Raw genomic sequence first — 11,947 nt, forward strand, 5'->3', positions numbered from 1 at the left:
ATAAAATATATGTGTAAAAGGATGGTTTTTAAATAAAATAAAATATTAATGTGTTGCACCCGAAAATACTTTATATGATATATTTATTATTGAAATAAATATAATAGAATTTGAAATTATTAATTTCAAATCAAGAAAAAAATGTATATACTCTTAAAAAAAGGTATATATATTACTATATGCATTGAAATAAAGTAAAATGTACAGAATGATATTATTTGAAAATTTTGCCAATATAAGAAGAAATATCGTTCTTACATAATTAAATAATAATATGTATAGAGAACGAAAATTCTTTTCACGATACCAAAACAAAAATTAAAAAAATCCATTACAAAATCACACAATAGAAATAAAATATAATGAAAAAAAAATCAATTCAAAGGAATATAATAAAGAAAGAAACATAGAAAAATTGTTGTGTATATTGTAAATGTTTTTATGTTTTATGTTTTGTGTATTTGTGTATAATTTTCAAATAAGAAAATATCATTTTAAACTTTTATATAATATAAAAAATATTATATAAAAAAGAAATATATATTATTCTGGTTGATCCTGCCAGTAGTTATATGCTTGTCTCCAAGATTAAGCCATGCATGTCTAAGTACAAACAAATTAAAAGTGAAACCGCAAAAGGCTCATTATATCAGTTATGGTTCCATAGATCGTTAACAGTTACTTGGATAACTGTGGTAATTCTAGAGCTAATACATGCAAAATAAACACGGACCTTTTGGAACGTGTGCTTTTATTAGGCTAAAACCAAGCGATTATTCGATCGTTATATTGGTTGAACTCTAGATAACTTGCAGATCGTATGGTCTCGTACCGACGACAGATCTTTCAAATGTCTGCCCTATCAACTTTTGATGGTAGTATCTAGGACTACCATGGTTGCAACGGGTAACGGGGAATCAGGGTTCGATTCCGGAGAGGGAGCCTGAGAAACGGCTACCACATCTAAGGAAGGCAGCAGGCGCGTAAATTACCCACTCCCAGTTCGGGGAGGTAGTGACGAAAAATAACAATACAGGACTCATATCCCAGGCGCTGTAATTGGAATGAGTACACTTTAAATCCTTTAACAAGGACCTATTGGAGGGCAAGTCTGGTGCCAGCTCCAATAGCGTATATTAAAGTTGTTGCGGTTAAAACGTTCGTAGTTGAATTTGTGCTTCATACGGGTAGTACAACTATAATTGTGGTATGTACATTACCTTATGTATGTAAGCGTATTACCGGTGGAGTTCTTATATATAATTAATACAATGTATTTTTTATATATTCCTCCTATTTAAACCTGCTTCAGTGCTCTTCATCGAGTGTTGTTGTGGGCCGGTACAATTACTTTGAACAAATTAGAGTGCTTAAAGCAGGCTCCAAAAACCTGAATATTTTGTGCATGGAATAATGAAATAAGACCTCTGTTCTACTTTCATTGGTTTTTAGATCAAGAGGTAATGATTAATAGAAGCAGTTTGGGGGCATTAGTATTACGACGCGAGAGGTGAAATTCTTGGACCGTCGTAAGACTAACTTAAGCGAAAGCATTTGCCAAAGATGTTTTCATTAATCAAGAACGAAAGTTAGAGGTTCGAAGGCGATCAGATACCGCCCTAGTTCTAACCATAAACGATGCCAGCTAGCAATTGGGTGTAGCTACTACTATGGCTCTCTCAGTCGCTTCCCGGGAAACCAAAGCTTTTGGGCTCCGGGGGAAGTATGGTTGCAAAGCTGAAACTTAAAGGAATTGACGGAAGGGCACCACCAGGAGTGGAGCCTGCGGCTTAATTTGACTCAACACGGGAAAACTTACCAGGTCCGAACATAAGCGTGTAAGACAGATTGATAGCTCTTTCTCGAATCTATGGGTGGTGGTGCATGGCCGTTCTTAGTTCGTGGAGTGATTTGTCTGGTTAATTCCGATAACGAACGAGACTCAAATATATTAAATAGATGCTTTCAGGATTATGGTGTTGAAGCTTATATAGCCTTCATTCATGCGTTCATCTTGAATGTACAAGTGTTTGAATGTGTTTATATAAGTGGAGTCGTACCAGTTGGTTTGTCCCATTATAAGGACACTAGCTTCTTAAATGGACAAATTGCGTCTAGCAGTAACGAGATTGAGCAATAACAGGTCTGTGATGCCCTTAGATGTCCTGGGCTGCACGCGCGCTACAATGAAAGTATCAACGTGTATTTCCTAGACCGAGAGGTCCGGGTAAACCGCTGAACCACTTTCATGCTTGGGATTGTGAACTGAAACTGTTCACATGAACTTGGAATTCCCAGTAAGTGTGAGTCATTAACTCGCATTGATTACGTCCCTGCCCTTTGTACACACCGCCCGTCGCTACTACCGATTGAATTATTTAGTGAGGTCTCCGGACGTGATCACTGTGACGCCTTGTGTTTCACGGTTGTTTCGCAAAAGTTGACCGAACTTGATTATTTAGAGGAAGTAAAAGTCGTAACAAAGTTTCCGTAGGTGAACCTGCGGAAGGATCATTATTGTGTTCCTATCCGAAAAGAAAAAAAAAATAATTATATAAAAACAAAAAAAAAAAAAGAAAAAAAAGTTTTCTTTTTGTTCTTTTCATTCAAAATGTTTTGAATTATACAATGTTTTGAATGTTTTTCTGTTTTTTTTTTTTTTTTTTTTAACTCCTTGTAATGCATTATGACAATATATATTATATTGTGAACTTCGCATACATTGTATTTGAACGCAATAAAAAAACCTTTAAACATATAGCTGTACTTATTATTTATATAGAAAATAATATTTAATTGTGATATTTATATAAAATATTATAAATGATAAGTTAACTTGTTCACATTAACGTGTGTAATACCTTTTTTTTATGGTATTTTCTATTTGTGATTAAAAACATGTTGAAAAATTAAAAAAAGAAAACGCACAAATAGAGAAGAAAATAATATATAAAAGGTATTACTGTTTTTGTTGACCTAAGACATGCGCAGCTGCAAATGTTTGGGTTTAAAATTACAATTTCTTGAAAGATGTTTTAAACTTTTGTATTAAAAATTTATTATTGATTAATTATTAATACTTTCAATAAATTAAAATTCTTTGACTTTGAATTAAAAAAATACAAAAAAATTATCACTCTAAGCGGTGGATCACTCGGCTCATGGGTCGATGAAGAACGCAGCAAACTGTGCGTCATCGTGTGAACTGCAGGACACATGAACATCGACATTTTGAACGCATATTGCGGTCCATGCTGTTATGTACTTTAATTAATTTTAAAGTGCTGCTTGGACTACATATGGTTGAGGGTTGTAAGACTATGCTAAATTAGTTGCTTATTCTTTTAGTCAATTAATAGAATTTAAGCATATGGCATATTATTGGATTGTATTTTTCAATCCATAATATTAATAGCATAAAAAGAAATATAGAAAATATATTCTTGAATACCTCATATTTGAACGAAAATTTATGATAAATGAGAATCTTAGTATTCCCATAAAAGAAAAAATTTTCAACATTATTTAAATTATATTAAATAATACATAAGAGGAATGTCTAGCATAAAATAAATTTTTATTCTAGAATTAATTCACTCTATTGTATTGAGAAAAATTTATAATAAAAAAAAATATATGATATGTGGAGGAATAATGTTGTTAATTTTATTAATTATTATATTATGAATTTTAAAAAGGGATGAAAAGATTGAATAATATAGAGTAATCAAGATATAAAAATATATTTCTTTAAAATAGCAAATAGCAAAAAAATTAAATAAAAATAAAGAAATCAATCTAAAATATATTTTATACAACCTCAACTCATATGGGACTACCCCCTGAATTTAAGCATATTAATGAGGGGAGGAAAAGAAACTAACAAGGATTTTCTTAGTAGCGGCGAGCGAAAAGAAAATAGTTCAGCACTAAGTCACTTTGTCTATATGGCTAATGTGAGATGCAGTGTATGGAATATCTTAATATCTAGTATGAGAAATTAACGATTTAAGTCCTTCTTAAATGAGGCCATTTACCCATAGAGGGTGCCAGGCCCGTATAACGTTAATGATTACTAGAAAGATATTTCCAAAGAGTCGTGTTGCTTGATAGTGCAGCACTAAGTGGGTGGTAAACTCCATCTAAAACTAAATATAACCATGAGACCGATAGTAAACAAGTACCGTGAGGGAAAGTTGAAAAGAACTCTGAATAGAGAGTTAAATAGTACGTGAAACTGCTTAGAGGTTAAGCCCGATGAACCTGAATATCCATTATGAAAAATTCATCATTATAACTGTAGTATTTAATTTTAAATATTATAGTAATAGTGTGCATTTTTTTCATATAAGGACATTGTAATCTATTAACATAATAAAATATTTATCAAAAGATCATTGGTTTTTAAGTTTATTCAAATTAATTTGCTTTTAGCTTATTAACATAGAATAATTACTGATGATTTGATTTTTACAATAATATTATTATCATTGATTTTAATATTAATTGTATGCATTTATATGATTAACAATGCGAAAGATTCAGGATACCTTCGGGACCCGTCTTGAAACACGGACCAAGGAGTCTAACATATGTGCAAGTCATTGGGTTATATTAAACCTAATGGCGAAATTAACTTAACTGTATTAATAATGGGATTAATTTTTAATGTATTACATTATTAATTCAATCCCGGGGCGTTCCATATAGTTATGTATAATGATAATTTATTATCATTTATACCTCTAACTGGAGCGTACCTTGAGCATATATGCTGTGAGCCGAAAGATGGTGAACTATATTTGATCAGGTTGAAGTCAGGGGAAACCCTGATGGAAGACCGAAACAGTTCTGACGTGCAAATCGATTGTCAGAATTGAGTATAGGGGCGAAAGACCAATCGAACCACCTAGTAGCTGGTTCCCTCCGAAGTTTCCCTCAGGATAGCTGGTGCATTTAAAAATTATGTAAAATAATCTTATCTGGTAATGAATGATTAGAGGCCTTAGGGTCGAAACGACCTTAACCTATTCTCAAACTTTAAATGGGTAAGAACCTCACCTTTTTTGATATGAAGGTTGAGGTTATGATATAATGTGCCCAGTGGGCCACTTTTGGTAAGCAGAACTGGCGCTGTGGGATGAACCAAACGTAATGTTACGGTGCCTAAATTAACAACTCATGCAGATACCATGAAAGGCGTTGGTTGCTTAAAACAGCAGGACGGTGGACATGGAAGTCGTAATCCGCTAAGGAGTGTGTAACAACTCACCTGCCGAAGCAACTAGCCCTTAAAATGGATGGCGCTTAAGTTGTATACCTATACATTACCGCTAAAGTACATGATTTATAATACAATTTCGGTTGTATTATAAATTTTGAAGCTTTAGTGAGTAGGAGGGTACAATGGTGTGCTTAGAAGTGTTTGGCGTAAGCCTGCATGGAGCCGCTATTGGTACAGATCTTGGTGGTAGTAGCAAATAATCGAATGAGACCTTGGAGGACTGAAGTGGAGAAGGGTTTCGTGTGAACAGTGGTTGATCACGAGTTAGTCGGTCCTAAGTTCAAGGCGAAAGCCGAAAATTTTCAGTTTTAATGAAATGAAATGAATGAATTTTTATTCCATAGTAATTAAACACTTGAATAATTTTGAACGAAAGGGAATACGGTTCCAATTCCGTAACCTGTTGAGTATCCGTTTGTTATTAAAAATGGGCCTTGTGCTCATCCTGGCAACAGGAATGACCATAAAGAAGCCGTCGAGAGGTATCGGAAGAGTTTTCGTTTCTGTTTTATAGTCGTACTACCATGGAAGTCTTTCGAAGAGAGATATGGTAGATGGACTAGAAGAGCATGAGATTTACTGTTGTGTCGATATTTTCTCCTCGGAATTTGAAAATTTATGGTGGGGTTACGCAAACTTCTCAACAGGCCGTACCAATATCCGCAGCTGGTCTCCAAGGTGAAGAGTCTCTAGTCGATAGAATAATGTAGGTAAGGGAAGTCGGCAAATTAGATCCGTAACTTCGGGATAAGGATTGGTTCTGAAGATTGAGATAGTCGGGGTTGATTGGGAAGCAATACCATGGTTTATGTACTCGTTCTGGGTAAATAGAGAATTTCGATTCTTGTTCCCCGGATAGTAGTTACGTAGCCAATTGTGGAACTTTCTTGCTAAAATTTCTAAAGGATTTATTATTCTATAGATACTTTTTAAATTATAACGATTATCAATTAACAATCAATTCAGAACTGGCACGGACTTGGGGAATCCGACTGTCTAATTAAAACAAAGCATTGTGATGGCCCTAACGGGTGTTGACACAATGTGATTTCTGCCCAGTGCTCTGAATGTTAAAGTGAAGAAATTGAAGTAAGCGCGGGTAAACGGCGGGAGTAACTATGACTCTCTTAAGGTAGCCAAATGCCTCGTCATCTAATTAGTGACGCGCATGAATGGGTTAACGAGATTCCCTCTGTCCCTATCTACTCATTCATTCGTAGGCATTCATAGCGAGCAGACGTGCTAGCGCATAATTTGAATTTTTAATTCGGTCGTGTGAGTATTTGTGAATTTTTCAGTGTAGAGTCGGTGTAGTGAGAGTGTATACGTGCATATGTGTTGGTAGTGTGAAGTGGTTTTTCGAAAACTCACACAAAATTGCCGTAGTGGGCTTTGCCATATATATATGTAAGTATATATATATGAATTTACGAGTTTTTGTTTGAGAAATTGTGAATTTATCGAGTAGCTTTTAAATAAAACAAGTGTTTTTCGTGTTTGTTTGCTTGTGTGTACAAGCACTTTGGGCTTTGTGCCTTTTAACTTGTCTTAGTAGGCTTTGGTACTTCGATACATATTTGCTACGCCTACTGGTGTAGTAGTGTATTGAAGAGTAGTTTTTTGGTGCTCAGGTACTTTATATACTAGAGCCTTTTTGTATAGTGTAGTAGGCTTTGTATATGATTACAACGCCTACTTGAGTAAAAATTTTATTTTTAGCTTGCAGGTAGATTTGCGCACAGTGGTTTTGTTGGGGAATTTTTTTCAAAATTACTCAGTTGGCTTTGAATACGAATACAACGCCTACTTGAGTGAAAATTTTATTTTAGCTTGCAAGTAGATTTGTGTACAGTGGTTTTTTGAGAAATTTTTGTAAATTTTGTAGTTGGCGCTTACAACGCCTGCGTTTGTGCAAGTGGGTGTGTTAGGGTGTGGGATAGTTGTAAAAAAATTTTTTTTTTTTTTTCTGGATTAGATTGTAGATTAGGGTACAGCAGGTTTTGTAGGTGGGCCCGTCCGTAGTCTCAGTGACTGTGCCGTGGTGGTGTTTTTGGCTTGGGTTGCCTATTCAGGAGTGCTGTGTTGAGTGTCTGGTTTTCAGTTGCTGCTGTTTTCTAGGGGATTTCGCCAGTTTTGCTTCTAGGGTGTTAGTGGTTGTCCTAGTATTGGAGGCGCTGACTCCAGGGTGAATTAAGGTCATAGTGGTTGACTTTTAGCCCACGGTGCGATTGATACAACGTCACATCGGTCGATTCGCAACCGTTACGGGGACTTTGTTCTGTCCGGCGGTTAATTGAGTGACCTCTTCCACGCCTTTGGCTGGAGGTGTGAGTTGTGTCCCTGCGATAACGCGATAATCGACTGTTTGGGTGGTAACTGCTATTGAGCGGGTTTACGCGCGAGTTAGCTTCTTCAGTGCGTTCAATCGCACGTGCCTGGTAAGCGACTGTTTGATCTTTCCGGAACAGGGGCTTCTGCGCCAGTGTTTTTGACCGGCGGATCAGCCTGCCTGGTAGGGGATCTAGGTTGAAGATGCCTCCCCCACGGAGGAGGAAGGTTAAGTCCCTTGCTGAGAGCGATGGGTCTGTGCCTGCAAAAATGGTTGTAGGGGCGGCGTCCGGTGAGGATAGTGCAGTGTCATCTACTGATGGGTCACCGGTGCGCAGAAAGGTTAGGTTGAGGTCACCACCTTTGGCGAAATCGGGGGGCTTTGTGCGCTTCACTGACTCCAGTGAAAGCAGTAGTTCGTGTGAGACAGGGGATACTGCTGACACAGTTAAGAAGGTGGGTGACGCAAAGATGAGTGTCGATAAAGGTGGTGAGGTTAAGGCTGGAAAAGGTGTTGGGCGTGTTAATGAGGGTGGAAAGAAAATAGGTGTTAGTTCCAACATGGTGAATAACAAGGATAGTAAGGGTGGCAACCGTGAATTAGCCAAGGGCGCTGTTGCTGGTGGTGGTAGTGCGGTAAGCCATGTTGGTGCTGTTAAGAGGATTACTGGGGAGCTAAGCGGGTTGGTCTTTGGAGACAAAAAGTTTGAGATGGAAACCGTGAAGGGGCTGATGGAGCTTGCTTCTAAATACGAAGCACTCCTAATGACGGTTATTACCGAGAATGCCCATCTTCGCGGGCAAGTTGATGCCCTTAGAGGAGGCTGTGGGGGACACTCCTCGCCACCGAGCAGGTCAATGCCGGCTCCATCGGCACCGATGCCTCCGCCCCCAGCACCTGTACTGGAGGCGATTGCACCGGTGGCGCCGAAGCCTGTTGAAACCTGGTCAGTTGTGGTCAGGAGCAAGGGGCCTGCAACTTCCTCTAAGGAAGTAATTAGAAAAGTAGTTAAGGAGGTGGGTCCTTCACTCGGTGTGAGGATCCATGAGGTGAAGCCTATCAAGGGTGGTGGAGCGGTGATCCGCACACCTTCTGTTTCTGAGAGGGAAAAAGTGGCGACTAACGCAAAGTTTGGGGAGGTGGGGTTAGACGTGAGTGTCAACCGGAAGTTGGGTCCTCGGGTTGTGGTTCAGGGGGTTTACACGGAGATCCCCCATGAGGAATTCATGGAAGAACTTCTCCGGTTGAACCTTCCAGAATTTAGCTCGGCGTCCCAGAAGTCGGAAGTAAGGATGGTCAGTCGTCCCTGGAGGGTGGCTCCTGATGGTAGCACTAATGTTGTTCTTGAGGGTACGGACAAAATGATGTCCGCACTCTTGGAGGCAGGTAGGTGCTACATCAAGTGGTTCTCCTTCCGGGTGCGACCGGATAACCCCATTGCTGGCTGCTTCCGGTGTATGGGTTTTGGTCATAGGGTCGCTGAGTGTAGGGCCAAATCAGATGTCTGCCGGAGGTGCGGTCAGGAAGGCCACAGAGCTGCCAGTTGCGTCAATGCAATCCATTGCCGTAACTGTGCATTCAAGGGTAGGCCAGCTGGGCATTTTATGATGTCGTCTGTCTGCCCGATATATTGTGGGATTGTTGAGCGTGCCCTCGCCAGACACTGATGGGGGGGATTATTCAGTTAAACTGTCAGGGGTCGTATGCCGTAATGTGTGAGTTGGGGGGGTATATGACTGAGGGGGGGTGCGGCATTGCCTTACTCCAGGAGCCCTACGCCACCAATGGTGTGGTTCGAGGTTTTCCGGGTGGTTTCAGGGTCTTTTTGGACGTTAGGGCTAATGCTGCAATTGTTGTGAGTGATCCCAACTATGATTGTGTAGTTGTGGATTCCTCACAACTGGGTGTATGTGTTTCTGTAGAGGGGGGGTTTGGTAGAATACTTGTTGCTAGTATCTATTGTAAATTTGGTGAGCCCTTAGAGCCTTATCTGAGTTATATGGATAAGGTACTACTACTTGCGAGTGGTAGTCCTCTTATACTTGGCTTGGACGCGAATGCTACGTCTTCGATGTGGTTTAGTAAGGTATCCCGGCATTCGTCTGGATATCAAAGCCACAGTCGTGGAGTGGTATTAAGTGAATGGGTGGTGGGTAAAAACCTTCACATTCTAAACGAGCCGAGCGAGTGGTATACTTTTGATGGGCCTAGGGGTGTCGGTGACATTGACGTGACTTTGATGAACGAGGCAGCAAATAGAGTGTTTCGTGTTGGGTGGGAAATTAAGGGAGGGTGGGGATTGAGTGATCATAATTTGATTCAAATTATGGTTTCTTCTCAGTCCCCCCCTTTACAGTTCGTAAGTCCGTTGCGGCGATGGCGTACCTCTGGTATTGACTTGAACCAATATGGACGGTGTGTTAGGGAAGCGGTATTGGAAATACCGCTTAGTGAGTTTGAGGGCTTGGGGGTTGATGAGCAGATTGCTCGTCTTTATGAGATATTGTGGGTTGTTAATGATAGGGAACTTAAGAAGTGTGAAAGTTTTAAGCTTAGGAAAATAAAATGGTGGACGCGTGAGTTAACCTTGAAGAGGAGGACTGTCAGGCGATTGAGGCGAAAGTTTCAACGCGCTCGACGGTCCAATTCAGACAGGTTAGCTCAGGTTAGGTATGATTTTTGTTGTGAAATTAGGGAATATAAAGATATGTTAGTTAGGGTTAAAGAATATGAATGGAGAAATTTTGTTAGTGAAAATAGGGATGACCCCTGGGGTCAGATCTATAAGATCTGCAGGGGTCGTAAGAGAGATGATATCACCTCTCTTTGCGTAGGTGACACTGTGTTATCTACGTGGAGAGAGTGTGCGGGGGTTCTATTAGGTGCGTTCTTTCCCAGGGCGGAGGTTCAGGTACCCCAAGCACAGGAGGTACCTGTCCCTCCATTAGATGATGGGGAGTTGGGGTATGCCTTTGGCCTGGTCAGGTCTAAACGGTCCCCGGGTTTTGATGGTTTGAACGGAGAGATGTGTAAAAGCTTGTGGAAGTTCATTCCGGAATACTTGGAGGCCATTTATGATAAGTGCGTGTGGGAGGGTTATTTTCCACGCGAGTGGAAAATTGCTAGGGTTGTACCTCTCCTGAAGTCTCCTGATAAGATCAGGAGTGATCCTCGCTCTTATCGGGGCATCAGTCTTCTTCCAGTACTTGGAAAAGTATTGGAAAGAGTTATGGTGGAACGGCTTCAGGAGCTAACGCGGGGTATATGGTCGGATAGGCAGTATGGGTTCAGGGAAGGACGCAGTACAGAAGATGCTTGGTTTTATGTTCAGAGTGTTGTTAAGGAGAATGTCAACAAATATGTCCTTGGCATATTTGTTGACTTCAAGGGAGCGTTTGATTATTTAAGGTGGGATAGAGTTTTGCAGCGGCTGGAGGAGCTTGGCTGTCCGGAAATTACTCTTTGGCGGAGTTACTTTTCGGAGAGAAAAGCTTCTCTAGTAAGTATGAATGGAAGTGTTGAAATTGGAGTGGTTCGTGGCTGCCCGCAGGGATCCATCTGCGGTCCATATATTTGGAACCTTATGATGGACTCTCTGCTTGGACAGCTCGAGCCCCTCTGTAAATGTTGTGCGTATGCGGACGACCTTCTTCTTCTCGTTGAGGGTCGATCGCGGTCTGAGTTAGAACGGTCGGGGGGACAATTTTTAGAAATTGTAAATAGCTGGGGTTTAGATGTGGGGGTTGACATATCGGTGGACAAAACGGTTACAATGCTGCTTAAGGGCAGATTGTCGCCGGTTCGTCCACCGATTGTCAAGGTGAATGGGGTCAACATCAGGTATGTGAAGGAAGTTAAATACCTGGGGTTGACTATAGGAGAAAGAATGTGTTTCACCCCACATTTGGTGCGTGTGGGTGAGCGGCTGCAGGCAATTGTTGGCAAAGTGCGACGCATTTTGAGGAGTGATTGGGGCCTTGGACGCCGTGCTGTTCGCACCATATATCGTAGCTTGTTTGTGGCTTGTGCCACTTATGGGGCTGCTGTATGGTGGGAATCAGCGATGACGGTCTCTGGTCGCCGAAAACTCCTCTCGGTGCAACGTTGCATGATGCTTGCATGTTTGCCTGTTTGTCGTACTGTTTCGACGGATGCAATGCAAGTGTTGTTGGGTGCACCCCCTCTTGATCTGATTGTTATACAGCGTGCTGTTACATTCAGATTAAGAAGGGGCTTGAGTGTTTCTATGCTGCGGACAGATTGGACAGATGGTATTGATGTTGAGAGGGTGGGTTATCTAGAGAGCAAGAGGCTCCTGGATTTAAAGGTTAGGC

At 40.4% G+C, this 11,947-nt stretch overlaps 2 non-coding genes and 1 pseudogene across 2 annotated transcripts; all 3 read left to right on the top strand.

Annotated features, from left to right (window-relative positions):
• The first annotated feature begins 545 nt into the window (after positions 1–545).
• On the top strand, positions 546–2,517 carry LOC138858402 (small subunit ribosomal RNA). The gene has a single exon (XR_011397537.1). It is a non-coding gene; the product is annotated as a small subunit ribosomal RNA (ribosomal RNA).
• Positions 2,518–3,134: 617 nt separating this feature from the next.
• Positions 3,135–3,313, top strand: LOC138858317 (5.8S ribosomal RNA). Its single transcript, XR_011397458.1, has one exon. It is a non-coding gene; the product is annotated as a 5.8S ribosomal RNA (ribosomal RNA).
• Positions 3,314–3,815: 502 nt separating this feature from the next.
• Positions 3,816–6,533, top strand: LOC138858478 (large subunit ribosomal RNA; annotated as a pseudogene).
• The last annotated feature ends 5,414 nt before the right edge of the window (positions 6,534–11,947 follow it).

Source organism: Bactrocera oleae, unplaced genomic scaffold (assembly GCF_042242935.1).
Source record: "Bactrocera oleae isolate idBacOlea1 unplaced genomic scaffold, idBacOlea1 ctg00000009.1, whole genome shotgun sequence".
In the NCBI taxonomy this organism is placed as follows: Eukaryota; Metazoa; Arthropoda; class Insecta; order Diptera; family Tephritidae; genus Bactrocera; species Bactrocera oleae.